The sequence below is a fragment of the Vicugna pacos genome, chromosome 9 (genome assembly GCF_048564905.1).
Source record: "Vicugna pacos chromosome 9, VicPac4, whole genome shotgun sequence".
In the NCBI taxonomy this organism is placed as follows: domain Eukaryota; kingdom Metazoa; phylum Chordata; class Mammalia; order Artiodactyla; family Camelidae; genus Vicugna; species Vicugna pacos.
In genome coordinates, this window is record NC_132995.1 from 75,534,443 (window position 1) to 75,557,693 (window position 23,251).

The 23,251-nt window shown below is 44.9% G+C and overlaps 1 long non-coding RNA gene across 1 annotated transcript; it reads left to right on the forward strand.

Annotated features, from left to right (window-relative positions):
- Positions 1 to 371: 371 nt before the first annotated feature.
- On the forward strand, positions 372 to 21,462 carry LOC140698310 (uncharacterized). Its single transcript, XR_012076027.1, has 3 exons — positions 372 to 636; positions 2,400 to 2,447; positions 21,244 to 21,462. It is a non-coding gene; the product is annotated as an uncharacterized lncRNA (long non-coding RNA).
- The last annotated feature ends 1,789 nt before the right edge of the window (positions 21,463 to 23,251 follow it).

The following is a 23,251-nucleotide window of genomic DNA, read 5'->3' on the forward strand; positions in this document are numbered from 1 at the left end:
TGCTCCGCAGGGGCCGGAGGACAGCAAACAGCTCGGCCAGGCAGGCACCCCACCCACCATTTTATTTTCCTAAATCACTCCTTTAGCTAATATTTCAGGGACAGACACGCGACGCATCTGGCTCCAACCAAATATTTTCAGTCACTCGGGTTCCAAGGTAAATATTTGCCAACTCGATCGAAGTAACATTGGTAGCAAGAAGCAGGGAGCCATTAATCACCCGTCAATCAGGGCCGGCGCAGCTGCACGGGGTCGCGGCCCCGCCCCTCCCGTGACGCCCCGCGCGGGCCCCGCCCCCGCGCTTCCGGTCCTGGCGTGCGGGGCCGGAAGGCTCCCGAGGCCCGTGCCGTCGAGGCCGGGGAAGGGAGGTCGCGGTGGGTGCCTTGCTGTCTCCTCAGAGGCCATTTCTTTCTCAGCAGGTGTTGCCTTTTGCCGGGACGCCGCGACTTGTCGAAGGGTGTCGGTTGTGGCCATTTGGAGGTGTCAGGACACAGGAGGAAGGGCTGGGAAGCCTCGCACCTGCGTGGGGCGGGGCGCCGTGTGAGGTGGAAGGCCGGGAGGCGCGCCTGGCGCCTGTGCTGTCCCCTCAGCGGCCGCCGTGCGGGGCTCCTGTCGCTGGCCCGGGCTCGCAGCGAGGTGCGTACACGGTGCCTTGGGCTTCGTGTCTCACCGAGTATTTTGAACCTTGGCGGAGACGAATTTGTCACCTTTCTCTTGAAGAGGCCCGCGTTACGCAGGAGGAGTAACACGGGGGGAGCAGTGGGGGTGGGGGTGCGTGTGTTGGAAGCAGCCTTCCTGCCTCTGTGGCAGGGGGTCTTAACCTTTTTGGGGTCCTTTCGAGACGATGTGAAGGCTAAGGAGCCTTTGTTTCCCCAGGAAAACATTAGTGAACACAGTATTTTGCCTGTAGTCTGAGGAGACTCATGAATCCCCGGAATCCATCTACAGATTCCTTGGGGGAGCCTTGGACCCTAGGTCAGGAAACCTGGGGTTTGGGGTATAGCATGCGCTGGTGACCTGGGCCTCAGGGCAGGGGCTTTCCTTGTCTTGCGCAGAGGTGGGACTAGGGTGAAGAGAGTAAAGCCGTCTCCGTGGGCACAGAATTTAAGGGGCATCAGAAAGTTCAGAAATCAAGATAAATAATGCTTTAGGGCAGGGTTTTAAACAATCAGGTGTACAGACTATGGCTGTGGCTTCTCACCTTCTTTTGTAAACAAAATTTTATTGCAGCTAGGGCCAGGGTTAGGATGAGATGGGTGAGGCAGGTTTGCACAAGTGCAGGGTCCATTCTGTCTTTATTTGAAATTTGGTATTGTGTATTTTGTTCATCATAGATTTTTAATTTTTTAAAAATTGCATTAAAAATATTGTTGGTTTTGAATGCTGTCTTTTGTGCTCCTCCCTTTAATTTTGCACCTGATACTAGTGCCTCATTTGCTTTACCCTAGCCCCAGCCCTGCTTGTGTTCAAGATGCTGTTCTACTAAAAATGATATGTACGTGAACACTTGCTGTGTGCTGGGCCCTTGAGCCCCCACATTTACAGGCAGCAGGGGAAGTGGGGAAAACTCGAATGTGTCCAAAGGGTTGAAGTCTAGTCCTGGCTCTGCCACGACCTGCTGAATGACGTTGGCCAGGTCATTGAACTTTTCTGAGTCTCTTCTTAGCTTCAGAATGAGAGAGTGGGACTGGGTACTTTCCAGTTTTGGCAGTCTGTGGTTCTGTGACTTTGAAAAGAGGCAACTAAGCCAAATTGTTCTTTAGAGAACAGAGCCCTCAATGAGCATGCATTGCCACATCCCAGCTTGCTAGGATTCCCTTGATTTGTCTCCTTGATGGAGGCATACTACAACCTTTCATTTGTCTTAGTGTGAGGACCCTGATCATCAGAATCTCTTGGACTTAGGTACCGGTTGCTAGAATCAAAGATTTTGACAGCTGAAGAGAGTAAAGTGCATAGAGATAGTTTTGTTTTAAGGAAAGAGGCTCAGACAGGTGGAGTCAGTTGACCAAGGTGGCACAAATGTCAGATTTATAATTAAGACCCCATTCTCTGATTGCCATCCAGTTTTCTTTGCACCTCACCATGATGAGATACACTGCTTGCCTTCCTACCTCCTTCCAGAATTTCCTAAAAGCACTTTGAATATTCTCTCATAATGGTCTCTTCAACTCCTGTGTTTTGCTAGTTTCCTCATTATGGTGCTGCTCCCCAAACAACTCTGGAATTCACCCACTTCTGAGGAGTTGGGCGCCAAAATTCTTGATCAGTGTCTCCTCTTCAAGGTCTTCCTTCTCCCAACCTCATCTTGGATGATTTAACTTCTATGGGGATTTTTTTTAACTGCTACAAGGTATATAATCTTAGAAAGCTAATTTCCTTCTTGTTTCTTTTGAAAGATATTTTTAAACATGGAGAGAGCAAGTGATGCATAACAACTCTATCAGGTAGGTACTGTTATTATTCCTATTTTACTCATGAAGAAACTGGGGCACAAAAAGGCTAAGTAACTTGGCCAGCGTCTCCCAGCTAAGTGTCAGAACCAGGATTCAAATCCAGGCACCCTGACTCCAGTGTCTGTGCTTTTATCCCACACACTGTGGCGTCTCTTGTGGGCCATTTTGCCTCAGCTTGAACAGTTCCCATGATGAGAAGCTTCTTAGGGGTCTCCATTCTGGGAGTGGGCAGCTTCATCAGTTAGAATGTTGTCTTTTTATTTGTTGGTACAAGCTATGGGCAGTTGTCCAGAATGGTTTTTTATTGTCTAAGACGAAAGATAAAAAGGAGAGTGAGGAACACAATAAAACCCCTCAATCTGCCCTGCCTCCACCAAACATCCCTGACCCACTTCCAGTTCTGTGGGCTTCCTGAAAAGACACGAAGTTCCCTCTTTCAGTTTTGTGTCTTTTGAAAGTAAAATCCTCACCCTATGTGTTTATACATTGTTTCAGGAAAGATTTAAGGTGGCTCACATGGATTATAAAATACAGTTAAGTAGCATAAATTAAAAGTGTATGACATGATCCAGCAATTTCACTTTTAGGTATTTGTGCCTCAGAAGTAGTTACAGGAGCTTACAAGGAAAAATACTCAAGGGTTTTCACTGTATCATTTTTGTAATTATACAAAAAATTGTGGTCAATTTGAATACACATCAATGAGGAAATGGTTAAATAAATAAAAAATACTGGAATACCTTTACTTTGAAACACTTTGTAACTGTTAAAACAAAAGGTATCTCTTCTTGTGCTAACATGGAAATACGTAAATGTGGAAGTTGAAACATTATTTTTAAACTATACTTGTGAAGAAGTATTTTTAGATAGTGTTCATTGGAAAAGATTTGGCAGCATCTACTCCTGATTATTAACCATGGGTACCCCCAGGGGTAGAAGTGATGATAGGACAGCATGAGAGAATTTTCAGTCAATCAAGATCACATCATTATACTTTAGGCTCAAAGGGCAAGGGCTTTTTGAACACCATGGCTCAGGTCCAGCATAGCCTGAGTGTTCAACTAATGTTTGTTGAATTGATTAAGAAGCTGAGTCTTATCTTCAGTATGTACTGGTAATTTAAAGTTTATTGCCGACACAGTAAATAATTATCTGGAAAAAACGAAAGAACTGTTCCAAATCAACCTCCGTCAAAAAAGTATCAAAATTGCTTCTCTGCTATTCAGATTAATTTTAACTCTTTTTCAGTGCATAGTATTAAATTCCACATTTGCTCTGGAGAAAATCATTATTGATGTTTTAAACACTGGTGCTTGAGGAAATATTTTATCACCTCTACTGTTATCCTAATGGAGGTATAGCAGTTAAAATAAACACCTTTTTCTTACTTCAAAAGTTCGTTATGTGGAAAATAAAAAAATGTAGAGAAGAAAACAACTTGTAATCGCAAACCCTCAAGATAACCACTGTGAACCTTTAAATGTACTTCTTTCCCATCTTTTTTGTATGTATAGCATTTTTTTAGTAGAATCTTTTATTGTGATAAAAGTAGAACACAAGACATACCACTTTAACCATCTCTAAGTGGCATTGGGTACCCTTACGTTATTAGACACCCCTCATGACTTTCCATCACCAGAACTTTTCATCACCCCAAACTGAAACTGTATCCATTCAGCAGTAACTCCCCATCCTCCTCTCCCCCAGAGCCTGGCAAGGATTCTGCTCTCTGTCTCTGAATTTAACTACTTCAGTTTCTTTAGTTACCTTTTAGTGAAATTATACAGTATTTGTCCTGTTTCTGGCTTATTTCACTTGCGTTATGGTTTTAAGATTCATTCATGTTGTAGCCTATGTCAGAATTTCGTTATTTTAAGGCTGAACAGAAGCCCATTGTAGTGTGTACATTTTGTTTACTCATCCATCAAGGGACGTTTGGGTTATTTCCACTTTTTGCTGTTGTGAATAATGTTGCTGTGAACATTGCTGTACAAGTGTCTGTTAGAGTTCTTGATTTCAGTTATTTTGAGTATATATCCAGAAATGACATTGTTGGATTAGATGCTAATTCTGTGATTACTTTCTTGAAGACCACCGTACTGTTTTCCACTAGCAGTGCACAAAGGTTCTAAATTCTTCATATCCTCACCAGCACTTGTTATTTACCTTTAAAAAAAATAATCTTCATTCTAATGGGTGTGAAGTGGAATCTCATTGTGGTTTTGATGTGCATTTCCCTAGGGATTAGTGATACTGCACACCTTTACATGTGTCTGTTGGCCATTAGTATATGTTCTTTGGAGAAATGTCTATTTAAATCCTTTGCCCACTTTTTAATTGGGTTGTATTTGTTGTTGCATTGTAGGAGTTTTTATATATTCTTAACATCTATCCCTTATCGGATACATGATTTGCAAATATTTTCTCTCACTCTATAGAGAAATGTGCTTTTTCTTCTTATTGATAGTGTCTTTTGCACAAAAGTTTTTTAATTTTGAAGACACCTAGTTTATTTTTTTCTCTTGTTTGTGCTCTTGGTGTCATATCTAAGAAATCATTGGCAAGCCCAACATCATGAAACTTTTTCCTGTGTTTTCTTACATGAGTTTTATAGTTTTTAGGTCTTGCCTTTAGGTCTTTGATCCATTTTGAATTAATTTTTGTATATAATGTAAGGTAAGAGTCCAGTTTCAGTCTCATGCATGTGGATATCGTTTTCTGGGCATCAGTTGTTGAAAAGACTTTCTTCTTCTCTGTGTAGTGTTTTTCTGATTACAGACTTTCCTGGCTGGAGCCCAGGCCGCTTCTCTAGGCCGCCCTCGCCTTGTCTCTCCGGGGCCCTCAGCCCCAGGGCCCCCGGCTGTCAGGGCCTGGCTCCTTTACTCCTCTCTCCTGGCCTCAGGCTCTCCCCCCCTTTCGCTTCACCCACAAACAGCTCAACAGTTCTTCAGCTTGTAGAAGCCTAACCACATTTCCCCTGAAGTAATTCCTCTCTCCTGTCGTTACTGGCAAGCTCTTGATTATTTTTCTCATTACAAAAGTAATATAGAAGAATTGGGAAGTTCAGATAATCAGACATGTTTCAGACATGCGTAATCACGCTGCTCGAGGGGGTCCCCAGTGTTGACGTTTGGGTGTACATGCTTCTGGTCGCATTTCTCTGCACATGCAGTATTCATTTATTTCAGCATTAAGAGCATTCTGGATGTCTTATTTTGTAGGCTGACACTTTTGCTGCATCAGTAAGTAGTCTTCTCCAACATAATTTTAATTTTGTATTAAAATTTCCGTTGTATGGATGCATTGTAATTTATTGGAACATTTTAAATCATAATCATAGGATTATTTCCAACTATTTCCTGTAATTAACATTAGTGTTCAACCCTTGGAAATGAATCTTTGCACATATTCCTGATTATTTCTTCACTATAAATTTCTGAAGGGAAGTTCCTGAGTGCATATTTTATTGCAAAATCTAAGCAGTTTTAAAGAGTAGCCTACTATCACTTCAACTCTTAATTCCCATTTCCTAAATTCCAAGCAGGCCTGGCCCTTCCACTGTCACTGAAGCTGCTCTGTCAGAGGTTAAGGTCAACATCAGTTGCTAATCACAAGTCTTCCCCACTTTGTCCTGCCTAATCGCTTTGCAGCAACTGCCACTTTCTGTCCGTTCCTTTTGAAAATGTTTTTTCCTTAGATTTTGTCTGAGTCCTCTGACCTCACTGATAACACATTTTCAGGCTCTTTCCTGGTTCCTTTTCTTCTGTCTGATCTTTTATGGATTTTCAATTCTTGAGTTCATGCCACTGCCACAAAGATCCCAGCATAAATCTGACCTGGTTTGGGGTCTTCCAGCCTCTCCGTGCTCACGTCTCACCACTCCTCCCTGACAGCTCCCTCTCCCCATCCGTACTTCTGCCTCGATCATTCCAAACTAACTGCATTTTCTGTGCTTAGAAGTTCTTTCTACCTCCTTCACTTGGCAAAGTTCTACTTATCCTTCAGAATTCACCTTTTTGGGGAAGCTCCTTGACAAACTCCCAATCCCATTCTTTTATACCTCCCTTGATCCTGGCTGACTAGGGTGACCTTTGCCCCTTGATCCTGGCTGACTAGGGTGACCTTTGCCCCTTGGCCCGGCTGACTAGAGTGGCCTTTCTTTATACGCTCCTGTCTGTGCCTCCTTCCTTGTGCTGTGTCGTAGCTGTCTGCCTCCTCCTCTAGGCTGTGAGCTCCTGGGGGGTGGGACCTGTGCCTCTGAGGAGTGTATTCCCAGAGCATCGTACATGGTACTTGTCATCTAGCAGAGACGCGTAGTAAGCGTCTTCCCTCCCTTAGCCGAATCATGCTCTGCCTTTGCTCTGCTTTGCTTACATCCACCGCCTTGCTGTTGAGCCAGCAGTTTGGGTGGGACTGACTTGATCCCTGCCGCAGGGGTAGGTTCTCAACGTCCACGTTACCTAATTACAGTAAATGACAGGAAACTTGTTTTTGAAAAGAAAAGCTTTCTTTTTGTTTTGTGCCAACTGTTAGAAGACATGTTTCTCTTCCCCTCCATGACGTGGTGTGACGGTTTAAGGTGGCCTTGTTTATCCGCTTTGCTAGCATGAAGGAGTGCCTGGACCGCCTGCGGGCCGTGTGCGGAGGGGAGGCCGGCATCCTGGAGGGCAGAGCAGAGGCACAGAGGGAGTCAGCATATGCATGTGTGTGTGTATGATCGTTACTGTTTCACTGGACAGTCATGTGTGTTACGTTTCTTATGTGCCAGGTGCCCTTCTGTGTGCTTTATAAATATTAACTCGTTTAATCATCCTATCAGTCTTGCGCAGTAAGTATTAGCATCTCTGTTTTATGGAAGAGAAAAGCAGCATACAGGAAGGCTAGGTAACTCGCCTGAGGCCATGCAGCTCGTACGTGGGGTTTTGAAGCTGGGCTTAGGCACCAGTCTTGTGTTGCTCCTCATTGTACGCTGGCACCAAAGAGGGGCTTGAAGAGCAGGGCTTCCTCTGAGGTCACACATCTATTCAGTGTGACAGCCTTTCTGCCCTGTGTCTGGAATCTGCATGACTGTAGTCCTGCACCTGCATGCAGAGTGAGGGAGTCACTCAGGCAGCACACGCTGCCTTGCCCATGGCTAATTAACACACAGCCTGTGGCTTCTGAGCAAGCGTTTTACATCAGAAAGCCAGATTTTTTATGGTCCCTGCTCAGAGAAAGCTAGGCAGGAGTCTGTCTCCTCATATGGTTTGTTGGATCATGGAATCTGAGAGTTGGAAGGGGCCCTTGAGGTTGACTGCCTCTGATTCCCTAAGTTACTGGTGGGAGGAATGAGGCCCGCGAGGAGCCTCGGCTCGGGGTCAGAGAGAGGCGCGGGATGCGCGGGGACTGCTGGCTTTCCCAGGGTGCCCGCCTGTGTTGTGTTTGCTTTCCATGTGAGGAGACTTTGCTGAACTCAGAACATACCAGGCCAGGCTGAGAGACTGCAGTGACAGGGTTTGGGTCTTGTGCTGTTGGGACTAGAAAGCGAAGGGCAAAGGTCAGCTCAGATACAACCATGAGCAGGGCGGACGCTCCGTTGCCTGCCTTCCCATCCAGGGTCATTCTGAGTGACACCTCCCAGGAGACCCAGAGATCGTGGTGGGCAGGTCAGGGTCGCTTTTGAGGCTTCGCCTTCTGTGGCCTCTCAGAACTGCTTGGCACTGCTCTTCGTTCCCTCTTCCAAACTGCTCTCCTCTCAGGTTCCATGACCGCCTGGCTTTCCCCTGCCGCTCTAGCTGCTCCTCCTCTGACGCCTTCCTGAGTTCTTCTCCACCTGACGTGCAGTCTGGAGTCTGCCCGCATCGTCTCGTTTTCTCCCTTCCTGGGCTCTTCCTGGGACAGACAGATGTCACCTGGCCCCATGGGTTTAATGATTTGCATTCTGGTGTGTCTCAGCATCATGTCTCCTACCTGCCTGTCTCTCTTCAAATGTCGGACCCATACATTCAGGTTACCAGCTGGCAGCTCCACGTGGATATCCTGTGGGTCCCTTGGTGCCCACAAGGACACAGCTTCTCTCCTTGTCTCTCTGCCTCTCCTGCCCTCCTAGCCCAGGCCTGTTTTCTCTCCTGGTCTCTGCCTCAGTAAAGGTGCTCCCACCCACATGGCGCTGCAGTCCTGACACACCTGACGTTCCCTCTCTCCATCCCCACAGCCGCTGCTCTGGCCTGGGACCTCGTCCCCTGCCGTAACCTTGTGACTGGTCTCCCTGCTTCAGGCTGGCCCCACTCCAACTTGTGCTATGCACTATGGCACAAGTTAATTTTTTACATCTTAAAAAGTATATTTTCGAGTTATAAAATTGATACATACTCGTAACAATTTCAAACTGTATAGTAGAATATAAGGTCACAACTGGAAGTCTCCTCCTCCCGCACTTCAGCCTCGATGCAGGGGAGCAGGTCATTGTGTTTCCCATCAGACGCCTTCCTGTGCGTTTCCACACGTACGTTAACTGGGCATCTGCTGGGTGAGCTTTATGTGCCAGCAACCCGAAGCCGCCCTCGGGGTTCTCGTGTCCTCGCTGATTCTGCTCGTTTCCCTCTGCTCGTCCCTCACCGTCCTCCCTCCAGCTGACACCCGCTCGTCCTGTAAGACTGGCTCACGTGCCGTCTCCCCACTGAGCGCCCCTTTCCCGCTCTCCCTGCGTCGTCACGCTGCTGCGCTGTGAGCCCTTCTGCTGCTCTCTCCCGCGGGGGTGGAGCTTCCTGAGGACGAGATTGTGCGTGTTTCATGGTATCCCCCACCTTTGGCATAAGACCTGGCATAATGTTTGATTCCCAGGATGGAGTTTCTGTGGCTCTTACTGCTCTCTGGGTGCGGGTGCCTTGGGTTGGGGAGGGAACTGCTTCAAGTGAACTATGAAACTTTCTCATGGTCAGTTCACAGCAAGAAGAGGAGACAAGAGGGGGGCTAAAGAACAAGAGAATGGATCCAAGAGTGGGGAAGGGAGCCTGGTGGCAGCAGAAGGAGGAAAGGAACTGGGGTTTATGAAGGATCATATTTAGCACCTCACATGGGTTATCTTTTTTAGTCAGCAGTGCCATTCCCATTTTACAGATGAGCAAATTGAGGATCAGGATGTAAAAGTCACGCAGTGAGTGAGAGGAGTAGAGCCACGGTGCAAACCAGTTCTGTGTGAGTTCAAAGGCGGACCTTTTACACACTGCATGTTGGCGATCAAGTAGGTGTGGTATGGTCAACTCCTGCCATTTCCCTAGACCAGTCCGGAGTGCCTGGAAAAGTCTGTGTCCAGCAATTTCTGAACAGAGACACCTAAAGGCCTTCAGCCTCCAGGGAGATAGTGAGTGACAGACCCAGTGTCCAGATCTTTGGATGTGGCACACTTTCTCAATCCCACGTGGCCCAAAGGGGGGATAAGGCTCGAGAGTTCATGTGAGAGAGAGCTAGTCTCCCAGGCTTCTGGAGGAGGCCAGCGAAGGCTTTGAGAAGCCTTACCCAGCCCAGATCTCCCCAAAGCTCCCCAGGAGCTGTGACTCTCCTCCGTCCCCTCCTGGCCTCTCTGCAGTCCAGGTTAGCCCTGGTTGCTCTGTCATTTCAGGACCTGCCGGTCAGAGCACATCTGTGGGGCAGATCGTCTCTGGGTGCTCAGGAGACTGGGGGCCCCAGCCCGTTGATAATTAGGTTTTGGGTGCCCCTTTGGAATCGTGAGCACCTTGAGATAGGAGAGGGCACCATAGAACGGGGTGGAAGGTTACGGGACTGCTGGAGTGAGGAGCTGAGTGCAGGGGGCCAGTTCACAGGGGGTGCTGGTCCTTCAGCCCAGAAGTCTCGTGGTGCTGCTAGGCGTTGTTTGGCCTCTGAGGGCAGGAACGCCAGGCCCGAGAGAGGTAATGACAGTAACAATAACAGCTACTTCTCATCCAGACCATCTGCAAGTCGGAGGCCGTGCGTACACCTTGTCATTTAGTCCTCCAACATCTTTACGAGAGAGCTACTAATCGTTTCATTTTATATATTAGACAGCTTAAACAGAAAACAGTCTGAAGCTCAGAGAGGTTGGGTGCCCATAACCATTGAGGGAATGTTGGGATTTGAACCTAGACCCACCTCTGTTTATCTCAAGCCTGCGCCAAACTGCCTAGGAAGTATCAGTTCGTCCCCATCGTCAGGGAGCTCGCAATCCTTGTCTGCTCTCTGCCCAGCAGCTCAACGTCATCTCTTGCCAGCGCCCGTCTCGCTTCGTGCTCCAGACATACCGAAATTCTAGCCGTCCCTGCGTGCTCTGTGTCACCTCTAGACCCGCAGGCTTTACACGTGCTGCTCGCTCTGCCTGGGGTGCCCTCCACCCCGTCTCTCCCCTGCTAGCTCCCTTGCACTCCCCGGTCTCAGCTTGCCTGTCACCTGGCTCTCCGAGGCTGGGGGTCTCACACTTCTGCTGGGCAGGGGCCACCTGCCCTTCTGTTTCCCCTCTTCTCTCACAGGAAGTTCCTGGAGGTCTTGTTTGGGAAATTCAGTCCCCCCCATAGTTAGTCTCCTAGTTAGTAGGACTGACACCCCGCCCCCCAGCTCCGGCCATGGGTCTGATGGTTTAAGCCAGTCAGCGTGTCTCATTCTGTCGCTGTGATCAGTTCACGGAAGGAGTGTACTCGGAAACAGGGAACCAAGGAGAAACTGGACATGTTAAGAGTTAACCAGAAGCAGCACCTTTTCTAGGAGACTGAATAAGGAGGATGTAGGTGTATAACCTGGCTGCGAGCAACCTAGAATTTAATAGATGAGCGTCTTAAGGGGTGACAGTCTGTCGGGGATACAGGCCAGGAGACTTAACATCCATCATTAAAAGCAGGACATTTGGGCCCCATATTTGCTGTTTGCTTACTTTCAGCCTTTTCAGCACCTTGGGCAAGAAGGAGGGGTACCTTTCATGGACGACCTCTTGGAGCCTCAGTGTGATCTTTGCAGACACACACACACACACGCACACAGACACACATAAATACACATGATCTTGGGAATATACTGTGGATCAAATTTGACTACTTTTAAAATACAAATTGACCTTTAAATCTGTATTACAAGTATTTTCCCAGACACTTTATTTTTCTGTGACTTTTGTTTATAGTACAAAAGTTGTAAACATGTAGTCAAATGTATGTTTCATCTTTTTTATTTTTATTTATTTCTTTTTACTGAGTTATAGTTATTTTACAATGTTGTGTCAAATTCCAGTGTAGAGCACAATTTTTCAGTTATACATGAACATACATATATTCACTGTCACATTTTTTTTTTGCTGTGAGCCACCACAAGATCCTGTATATATTTCCCTGTGCTACACAGTATAGTCTTGTTTATCTGTTCTGCATATGCCTGTCAGTACCTACAAATTTTGAACTCCCAGTCTGTCCCTTCCCACCCCCCGCCCCTTGGCAACCACGAGTTTGTGTTCTATGACTGTGAGTCTGTTTCTGTTTTGTATGTATGTTCTTTTTTTTTAAGTTGTAAACACTCACGTAGTCACATGCACGTCTCACCTTTCCGGCGCCTCTGGGTTCCCAGTCCTTGTCAGGAAGGCCTCCCTGGCCTCGGTCTGCAGTGCGGTCTCGAGGGTCTTCTTGCCGCGTTTTCTTTCACTGCTTCACCCTTTACTTCACGTTGTTTATCCATCTGGAAGCTTTCTGGTACAATGTATAAGATTAGAGTCCATTTTTACCTTCTTCCCTGTGGGAAACCAGTTGTGCCAGCACCATTTGTTAAGTGGTCCGTTCACTTTCTAAGCAGGAGGATGGTGGAAGGCGAGGAAGAGACGAAGGGCACATGCTGGGTGAAGAAATATCCCAGAAGCTGCCGCATGCTAATTATGCTAATCTGATTGGCCAGAGCTAGGCTCTGTGGCCATGTCTAGCTCCAGGGAATGCTGGGGAGCGTTTTCACTCAAGATCGAAATTCTAAAGATTCTAAAGATTTTTATCCAGATCAGGATTCTAAGGTGGTGATGGCAGACATATTGGAACTGGGAACCAGAAGTCTCTGGTGCAGGCGTCTTTGTGGGGTTGTGGGGGCACGTGATTTTCTTCTGTAGCTCTCAGCTGCGCCAGCAGCCAATGGAGAAGGGAGAGGTGGATGGCTCATGGTGCAGAGGGCTGGGGTCGGGGGACTGCAGAATAGGGGTGCCAGGCATGGAGGTTGTGGGTGAGAGGAGTTTAAGCTTGGTCGGAAAGGAGAGGAGGCTGTTTAGGGGATGATGGATGGGGAGGAAGGGGAGGGGTCAAGGGACCAGTGATCTCAGAGAGCTTGAAGAGTAGTTGTACAGCCAAAGGGTTGGTACCCTGTGCCAGAGAGTGGCATACCTGGCAGTGACAAGGTGAACAGTGCGGCTGTGGCAGTGGGCGATGGACGTGGGAGAGCAGGTGACTCAGTGTGAGGAGGCTGACATGGCGTGGGAGGGGTCTCCCCTTGCGCACTGAACTGCTCCAGGAGGACGGCAGGGGTAGGGGGACAGAGGGATAAGGGAAACCGGGGTAGCCGGGTAGTGTGAGCCCTAAGGGGTCACCCTGGAGGGGAGTAGCGGTCTGGCACACGGGTGTGTGAGGACACTGACCCACCGTCTGGCTTCACCTGCTGACCTAGGTAGATGCACACGTATGAGAGAACGAAAGGTCGTCACTGAGGATGACTGCAGGAGGTGCCTGCGCCAGGGGGTGACCAGGTCTCAGGGAGGTCCAGGAAGAGAAGAGTACGTTCTGTGAGGAAGGGGAGGGTAAAGGGCATTGATTCCCCATGAAATCAGGAGTCCAGTGGGCACAGAGGAAAGCTTTGCCGGGAAGGGACGTAGAAGAGCGTGGGGCTCAGAATCCCAGAGAGGGAAGCATGAGAAAGCGGACATTTTGGACAGTGGCTTAGGTCTACGTTATGTAGCGCCTCCTGGGCGTGGGGGGAGGGGGTCCCACAGATCTCTGGGGTCAGGTCGCCTTGGGGAGCACTCGTGCTGTGCTTCCAGACTGACTCGGGCTGGTGCAGGGCTGCTGACTGTGGGCCACCCCACAGACAGGCTCTGGGCGGTCAGAGGCCACAGCAGGAGTTTCCGGAGGCCTAAGTGAAGAGCGGCTGACGGCCAGAAAGAGGTCTTCTCCTTCCCCGGAAGCCCGCCTTGCCGAGCCTCCCAGGCTGCCAGGACAGAGTCTGGGTGCAGAGCTGCCGTCACCCGCCCTGTCAGCTGCCAGGTGCGGGCCTGGCTGTCCGGCCGTGCCAGGAATTGTGCTTCCCTAACATCCATTTTGATTTGAAATCTTTGATGTTTGAGATGGACTTTTCTCTGTTGACAGTGGGCTGGGTCTGGCCTGTTCATTAGGTGTGGAACTCCTGCTTGTGGTGAATCCTGATTGGAAAACATAAAACACATTTCCTGGTAAATGCATAAACACACATAGATGGCGGTGGTTTCCCTCCCCAGCACGCGCACACCCTGTAGGAGCAATTTGCAGCAATTCAGACGTGCTCAGCATCTGGCCCTTGTAAAAGGCCGTGAGTGAGTCATGATTTTGCACCAACAGAGAGGGCTTGTCTTGCTTGTGGAGAGAATTGTATTTACCTCCCATTCTTCCTGTGAACCTCTCTATTGCTTTATGATGATCAGTCTGATTTGTGTGCACAGAGACCAGTGAGACAGGAATCTGGGGAAGGGGAGCACGAAGAAAAGGTAGCTACATATTCAAGGTGAAACGGCAGTTTTAGGAGGTTTGCTGTTTCTGCTTTTGAGGAGTCAGCAAAAAAAAAAAAAAAAAAGCAATGGAAAAAGCCTCGTTTTGTGAGGAGACGGCCTCTATTCCTAATGTAGGTCACTCACTCAGTCTCTTGGTGCCTCAGTTTGCTCATCTGACAAGTGGGACCAGTGGTGGCTGCCCTGTCCTGTTGAGAGAGGAAGGGACAGCTCGTGCTTGAGTTTTGGAGTGAGCTCCTGAAATAAACCGTCTCATTTAATGCCCAGGACAGTCCCACAAGTGGGGCGGCGCTAAACCATTCTTCAGCTGAAGGAACTGAGACCTGAAGAGGCCAAGTGGCTTGTCCAAGGTCACAGAACCTGTCAGAACTAAACCCACGTCTGTCTGGCTCCAAATCCTGTATTCTTTTCATTACTTCAAGCTGACACTGAAGTCAAAGGACACACCCAGACTCCCCCTGGGGAGGGGAAAATCACAGGGTGGCTTCCCTGCTCCACGGCCCGAGGTGTCCCTGTTCTTGGTCCCCACAGAAGTTCCAGCCAAGCCCAGTTCTGTTTCCGCAGGGCCCTGCACTCTGTGGGAGCAGCTGGGTTGTTGCTCTGATAAATGGCTTCCTGCTAAGGTGGAAGGGGGAGCTGGAGCGGCTGAACTGCCCTCCAGGGTGGCAGGTGGGAGACCCCAGTGCCTTCACCTGTGGAATCGCTCTGGGACTGTGGTCTGAGAGGGTGACAGCTTTAGGGTGGGTTCAGCCCCGGGTGGGGTCCTGGCTCTGCTCTTCCAGCAGTGCGACCTGACGTCACCTGACCTTCAGCTTCCTCATCAGTAAAATGTGGGTAAGTGCGCTCACTTTAAAGGGTGGATGTTGCTATGACTATTAAATGAGTTAATGTGGGAAGTATGCCTAGCGCCGTGTGGCACACGTTGTGACAGCAGAATAAAGAGCAGCTGCTGTTTCCCTGGAGGGAGTGGGCAGACCTCCGGGGGAGCTCTTTGGGCACTGAGATGTCCCATCCTCTAAATCCACAGCGTAGTCAGTCATTTATTCATTTGCTCAGAAAATGCGTCGCAGACCCTCACAGTGTCTGTGGCTGGACGAGCGCGGACAAGGTCGGCAGTGCCCTTGCTCTTACGGAGCTCACGGCTGAGGTGGAACCTGGGACCGGGAGCCTTCTGTACAGTCAGACGGGGCGGGGTCTGCGAATCAAAGCCTGACCTCCCCGTGGGGTCTGTCAGAGAGTCTGGCGTTCTAGAGTCTAGGCCTCCTCTCGGGTGTAAACAGGCTCTTACCACGGAGCCGTGGGGCACACCCCTTCCGTGGTGGAGGCGGGAAAGGCTGGACTGCCAGACTGCTGAGAGGAGGGGGTGGGTGGTCTCCAAGGAGGTTCTGAGAAGGCTTCCCACCTGATGCGGGCAAACCTCCACCACCTTTGGCAGAGACGCACTGATGCCTCTAACTCAGAGCTTATGAGGTAATTTCCTTGTTACCTGAGGCATTTATAGTGTTAGCCGTTGCCATATCTGCCAGGGACGGTAAACGTACCAGAGATCTGTTCCGCTCCCAGCCCGCTGACTCACATACAGGTCACCGTGGTATTGGGCAGACCAGTGAGCGCTCCGCACCCCTCCTGGGAGGCCGTGAGATGGGCGCCTGGGCCCAGGCATGGAACTCGGTGAAGGGGCTCACTGCCGGTCTGCTTGGTGGAAGCCTGTCCCCAGGATGGGTAGCCTCTGGGCGCACAGTTAACCCTTCGGGGCTTTCCGGATCGTACGTGATCCGGCCCCTCCCCGTCCCAGTCTGCCCTGGCTGCCCTGCTTGTTTCTTGAAAGTCAGCACCTACACCACGCTAGCAACTCCCGAGTCTCCAGACACACAGAAGTGAGTCCTGCCTCATCAGTCAGTTTGTGTTTGGATCCCTCCCATTTCCCTTCTTTGCCGTAGCTGGATCATCTCAAGCCCAGCTCTCGTTCTGCCTCCTCCAGAAAGTTTCCCTTAACGTCTGCAGCACATGCTGACCACTGTCCTCTTGTCTCCCCATTTTAGCGACTGTTCATTAATTATCTCATTCATTAATTCATTCAGTGCATTGGCAAATCTTGCCCGTTCTACATGAAGAGTTCTTCCCAAACTCATCTGCTTCTCTCCATCTCTACCACTTCCAGCCTCCTCACCTCTTGCTTGGATATTAAATACCCTGGTACCTGGTTTCCTTGCTTTTGCTCTTCTCTCCAACCCTTCCATACCCTGTGGAGCATCCAGTGATCTTCCATAAAGGTAGGTTAGCTCCTGTCACTGCTCTGCTTACAGTCTTCTAGGAGCTTCCCAAACTCCTCACCACAGCCCCCAGGCCTCTGCTAATCTGGCAGTTGAGCGCCTTCCCAGGCTCTTCTCATCCTGTCATGCCTCTTGCTCATCCTGCTTCAGGCACCTCAGCCTTCTCTCTCTTCCCCTAAAAGGCCAAACCACTGCAACTGCCTCAGGGCCTCTGCACTTTCTGGGCCTTCTGCCTAGAATGGCCTTAGCTCCTCGATGTCTATATCCATCTCATCTCTCAGCATTCTGCTCAGCTGTGGCCTTCTTCATGTGATCTTTCCTCAACCTTCCATCTAAAGTAGCTCCTGCCCTCCTTAAGTCCCACTTTATTTCATTACACTATTTCCTTTACATCATTAACATTTTTTGAATTTATGTTTTCTTGATATTGTTTGCTTCTTTCCACTAGAGAGGAAGGCAATACTGTCTTGTTCACTGCTCTGTCTTCAGAGTTTAGAATAGTGCTCAACATGTACAAAACCAAAAAATATTATTTAAAAATTTATTATGTGCATATTAAATGTCTTCTCTTTATGAAGCACTGAAAATCAGTTATTACTACCACTGATTAGAGATAAAAATGCCTCTTCTTGAAACAGGGTTAATCAAAGGAGTTCCACAAACTCTGGTGGTCTGTCAAGGAGTTTGCAAGTGGTCTGATGGTTTTAGAGGTAAAAATTTTGTTTACATACACTTAACTAATTCAAAATGTAAAATTAGTTAAGATTTCCTTAGAAACTCTATTACCTTCTTAAATAATTGTTCCATGATGTTCACTGCAAGGACTGTATTGGTCAGTTCATCATAGCTAATTTCAGTAATCAGTTATAGATTATTTAGGATAATATGTTTCATACCAGGATAGTGTTAAAACTCTTAGTTGTAAAAATCTGCATTTTTATTGTTACTCTTGTGTTGCATTAAATTTCTCATGATTCAAAAGTAGTTCATTGAGTTAAATTAATGAAGATAATATTATCAATAGTGCAATACTGAGTAATTCTGTAAATGTAAATATTGAATAGGGCTACATTATGAATATACACCATGAATCTATATGAGCTCAGACAGAACAATCTATAAGAATGTTGATTTAGCACAGTAGATGAAAAAGAGAAGTTCAAATAAGAAATCCAGTGCTGAATGTTTGAAAACTGGACTTTATTAAGCTTTTTGTAATGGTCCCTGAAGACATTTTTCTCTTGTGACATTTTGTTCTATAGTGGCACAAAACCAGTTTTGACACAATTTTTAAACAAAGTTTGGTTACATCTCTGGTAAATCAAATGATATTTTCCAGAGTAAATGTAGGAAGCTGATTAATTTTGTCAGTAAAGGTAGAGAGAAGACCAAAACTACAAAAGTTGTACTTCTTAGAAAAAAAAAATCACATACAAATCATACAGCTGTGAAGATGCTTGAACAACCAACTTAAACTAAGCTAATGGTAAGTACTGGGCTTGGAGAGAAGGCAGAACAAGCTTTGAGCACAATTCTTTTACCAAGGAGCCCTTCTGAAAGTAAGTGAAGGAAACAAGTAGGTGTGGAGCCAGACTTACGACTCAAGTCAGTCTTAACTGATCTGTATCAGACAATCTATATAAGATACCTTAGTGAAAAGCTGAAAACAGTTTCCATCTCTTTTGCTGTTTTGGGATAATTATCAATTAAAAAACTTATTTTTTAACAGTTGAAAAAATTGAAGTAGGTTTCCAGCTAAATGTGGTAGATTGAACACGTGTTTACTTTCCACTACCTCCCCAAGATTGTCACTAAATGGATTTTTTTTTTAAAAAGCATAAGTGAACTTCTGTTTTAATCTGTGATGGAGTAATAGGAGTCACATTTGCCCTGCCACTGTAAACAACTAGAAACTATACAAAATGTATGAAACATCCATTTTCTGATATTAGATTAGAGGTAGTACTGGATTATGATTCCTAAGAGAATAGAGATGAGGTGAGCTCTGTCATCACTTTGAGGAACATTCTGGATCATGGAGTGGGAGTAGGGAGATCCCAAGTATAGTACAGTGAATGGAGGAGAGACTGGAGATCAGGGAGGCTGAGGCAGCTGATAGTTGTGAGGAAGAATTCCATGCAAGAGAGAGTTTTGCAGAAAAAGAGCACTAGAAATATTAAATCTTTTCTGAATGCTAAGAAATAATCCTAAGAAAAAATGGTGAAAACTTTTCTAAATTTGATTAGAATACTAAGACAAAGATTCAAGAAGCTCAGTGAACCTGAAGCGGTATAAACCCACATACACAAAAACTCACACTGAAACAACATCATAATCAAGTTGATGAAAACCAATGATATAGAGAAAAATCTTTAAAGCAGCTAGAGAAAAAAAAGACACTATGAACAGGAAAACAAGGTAAGAACACTGCAGACTTCTTGTCTAAAGCTATGCAAGCCAGAGACAATGGAATGTCATCTTTAATGTGCTAAAAGAAAAAAAAAAAGATAACCTGGAAGTAAGTGAAAATATCCTTCAAAAGTGAATGAATAAAGTTTTTTCAAACAAAGAAAGGTTGAAATAACAGACTTGCACTGTGAGAAATGTGAGAAATGTTAAGTTATTAAGGCAGAAAAAAAAATCAGATGGAAATGTGGATCTACACAAAGGAATGAAGAGTACCTGAAATGTGGGTAAATATAAAAGGCTTTCTTTTCCCTCATTAATTTTTTTTTTAAAATACAATTGACTATTTAAAACAAAAATTTCTATGCATGAAGGAATTTAGACTATATGTGCATGTGAAATATGACAACAGTAGCACAGAGGATGGGAGGAAATGATAGTTATGACGTTCTGTTATAAGGTTTTTACATTATACCTAAAGTAACTATTTAAAAGTACAGTGTGATAAGTAAAAAAATGCATATATTAAACCACAGAGCAACCACTAAAAAAAAATAAATAAAACAAGGAGCAATAGCTCATAAACCAGTACTGGAGATAAACTGGAGTGCTAAATATGGTATAGGCAGGAAAAAAGGAAAAAAAGAGGAACAGATCAGACAAAATAAAAAACAATTACGAAGATGGTATACTTAAGCCCAACCATATTAATAATTGTATTAAATATAAAGGGTCCAAACACCCCAGTTACAAGGCAGAGATTGTTGGACTAGTTGCATAAATAAGCAAGACCCAACTATACTGTCTAGAGGGAATCTGCTTCATAAATGCACAGGTAGATTAAAAGTAAAAGTGTGGAAAAATTATACCATGTGAACACCAAATCATTAAAAAAGCTAAAATGGCTATATTAGTATCAAAGTATGTCTTAGAACAAGGTATGTTACATGGGATAAAGAGGGTCATTTCATAGTAGTTGAAAGTACAATTCATCAAGAGGACATAACAATTCTAAGTGTGTGTACATCCAATAACAGAATTTCAAAATACAACAAAAACTGATGAAGAAATTAATAAACCCACTACTACTGTTAGAGATTTCAGCATTCCTCTTTGAGTAACTAAAGAACAAACTGACAGTGATGTGGAAGATATTAACAACATACTATTAACCAATGTAACCTAATTGACATTTGCAGAACACTCCACCCAACAGCAGCAGAATACATGTTCCTTTTAACTGAATATGAAACAGTTACCAAATTAGGCTTATTATAGCCATAAAACCAATCTCAATAAACGCAAGACAAAGTCATACAGAGGGTGTTTTCTAATAAGAATAGAATTAAGTTAAAAATAACAAAGATACTCGGGAAAAACAATACACTTCAAAATAATTTGAGTTAAGTTAGAAATCACAAAGGAAATTTTAAAATATTTTGAATGAGGATGAAGAAACTTTTCAGAATTCATGAGATGCAGCTAAGGCAGAGCTTAGGAAGGAAGAAAGTTCTCAAACTAATGATTGAGGCTTTCACTTTAAGAAGCTAGGAGAAATGAGCAATTTGAGTCCAAAGGAAGTAGAAGGAAGGAAATGATAAAGATCAGAAAACAGGAAAATAGAGAAGATTAATGAAATAAAAATTTTGGTTTTTTCAAGTCAATAAAATTGACAACATCTAAATAGAATGATCAAGAAAAAAAGACAAATTATCAGTGTCTGGGAAAAGAAAAAATGCTCCTAAGACCCTACATTAATTAAGGGGATCATGAAAGGATATTGTGAATAGCTGTATGCAAATACATTTGAAAACTTAGGTGAAATGGCAAAATTCCTTGGAAGACACAATTTTCCAATACTGACTCAAGAAGAAATATTTCTGATTATCCATCTATCAATGAAAGTAATTAAATTCATATTAGGACATTTTTTCACAAAGAAAGTTCCCAAGACAGATGTCTCTGGCTTGCCTTGCTTTAGACAGGAAGTCTGTAGTTACTGGTGAATTCTATCAGATGTTAAGGAAGAGATGAAACCAATCCTTCAGCCATGAAGAACATTCAGAAAATAGAACTGGATATATACTTTCCAGTTCATTTTATGAGGCCGATATTAAACCAAAGACTTTACAAGAAACAGTTGTAAACCAGCATCCCTCATGAACATTGGCAAAATCCTTAAACTACTAGCAAAATGAATACAGCAATATACTAAACAGCAAATATGTCATAATTCAGTATGGCTTATCCCAGGAATGTAAGGTTAATTTAACATTTAAATATTAACAAGTGTAACTTACATTAATAGAAATGAAGAAAAAGTATCTTTATAGATGCATAAAAAGCCTTTGGCAAAATTCATCACCTGTTTTTGAAAACCTTTCAGTAAACTATGAACACCAGGGAACTTCTTCAGTCTGATGAAGGCCCTCCATGAAAGCCTGCATCTTACATCATGCTTCCTGGGATGGTGAAAAACTGAATGCCTTCCCTCCAAGATCCAAGAGTGTCTTCTTTCATGATTTATATTTAATGTTGTGCTGAAGGTCCTAGTCAGGGCAAGTCACAGACTGATAAGGAAGAAATAAAATAATATTTATGTGCAGATGGCATGACAGAGTATGTGGAAAACCCTAAGGTTCTACAGAAAAGCTGTTAGAATGAGTAAGTGGGTTGGCATGTTCATAGATAGAAGGTCGATATGTAAAAATTCTTTTTCTGTATACTAACAATGAACAACTGGAAATGATAATTTTAAAATACAACTTAGTACGGCATAAAAAAACACCTGAGATGGGGGTGGTTGTGTGTGTGTGGGGGCAGGGGTGTATGGGAACTCTGTACTTGGATTTTGCCATTAACCTAAAACTGCTAAAAAGTAAAGTTTATTTTTAAGGAAACACACACATGAGGAATTCGGGGACATCTTTTACAAGACTTGTGTGAGACTTGTAACTAAAAACTACAAAACACTGTGAGATAAATTAAAAGAGACCTAAATAAATGGAGAGGTGTGCCATGTTCATGGATTGGAAAACTTAGTATTGCTAAGATATCAGTTTCTCCAAACTGACCCAGATTTAATGCAGTCACAATCAAGCTGGTTCTAAAATGTATAGGGTAATGCAAAGAATCTGGAACGGCCAAAACAATTTTGAAAAGAACAAATTTGGAAGGAAGTCTTACACTAATTCAAAGGCTTACTATAAAGTTACAATTATCAAGACATTCTGGTATTGGCATAAGGGTAGACATATGGGTCAATAGGAGACAGTAAGGAGTCCAGATATAGACCAGACATACAGAATCAGTTGACTTTTGACAGAGCATCCAAGGTATTTCAATGGGGAAAAGGAAAATCTTTTCAGGAAATGATGCTGAATCAGCTGGATATCTATATGGAAATAAAGAACCTCAACCCTTACCTCACATCATACACAAAAATTAACTGAAATGGATCCCCCACCTAAACAGAAAAGCTAAAATTATAAAACTTCTATAAGAAGACTTAGGAAAATTTCAAAACTTTGAAGTAGGCAAGGATTTCAATAGGATACGAAAGCCACAAATAAAAAAAAAAGATTATTTAACTTCATCACAATTTCAAGAACCCAGGTGAACCAGCCCATGAAAGAAGCAAATGTAATTACAGAGATGCTGGAAAGAGCTCCTAAGAGATGGCTGCACAGCATCCAGTCTAGATTGGTGCAGAAGGGCTCTGGGAAAGGGGACTGATAGACTTCTGACGTGTTTACGCAGGAGTAGAGATTGACAGGATGGAGAGCTTGGTGATGGGTTAGTGAAAAACACATAGAAGGTACATGCATATGCATCTTAGTTTGCATTATTAATGTTAAAAAAAAGACAAGCATGAACTCTAGTTACTGGTTACAAAAGGAGGAAAGAGAATCATAGTACACTGCAGGGTGTGCCTGTAATAGTGTCACAGGTGATAATGTAAACTTGAATATTAGTCTAATTAGAAATGATGTTAAAAGATGGAAGAGAGGAAATGGGGAATGTCAGAGGTATTGTGATGGTTTCCAGTAGTGGTAAAAGACTTACGTCCTCATCTTCTGTAAGCATGTAGTTAAATATACAGTGACAAGGGCAAGGAAGGGGGTGCAGAGGATGGCTGCTTTTCATAATATGTCTTGTAGAGGTTTTTGAGTTTCGAACTATGTGCATATGAACATGATTTGAAGATGGATACTGTCACCGACTAGCTGTGTGACCTTGGCAAGTCACTTAACCTCTCTGTGCCTCAGTTACATCTTTTATTGGAAATTGGTGTAATAATTGTGCTCACCTCAGAAGGTGGTTGTTAGCGCGAACAGTTCAATCCCTGTAAAATATTTGGAACCATGCCCAGTGCACCAGAAGTCCTGTGTTAA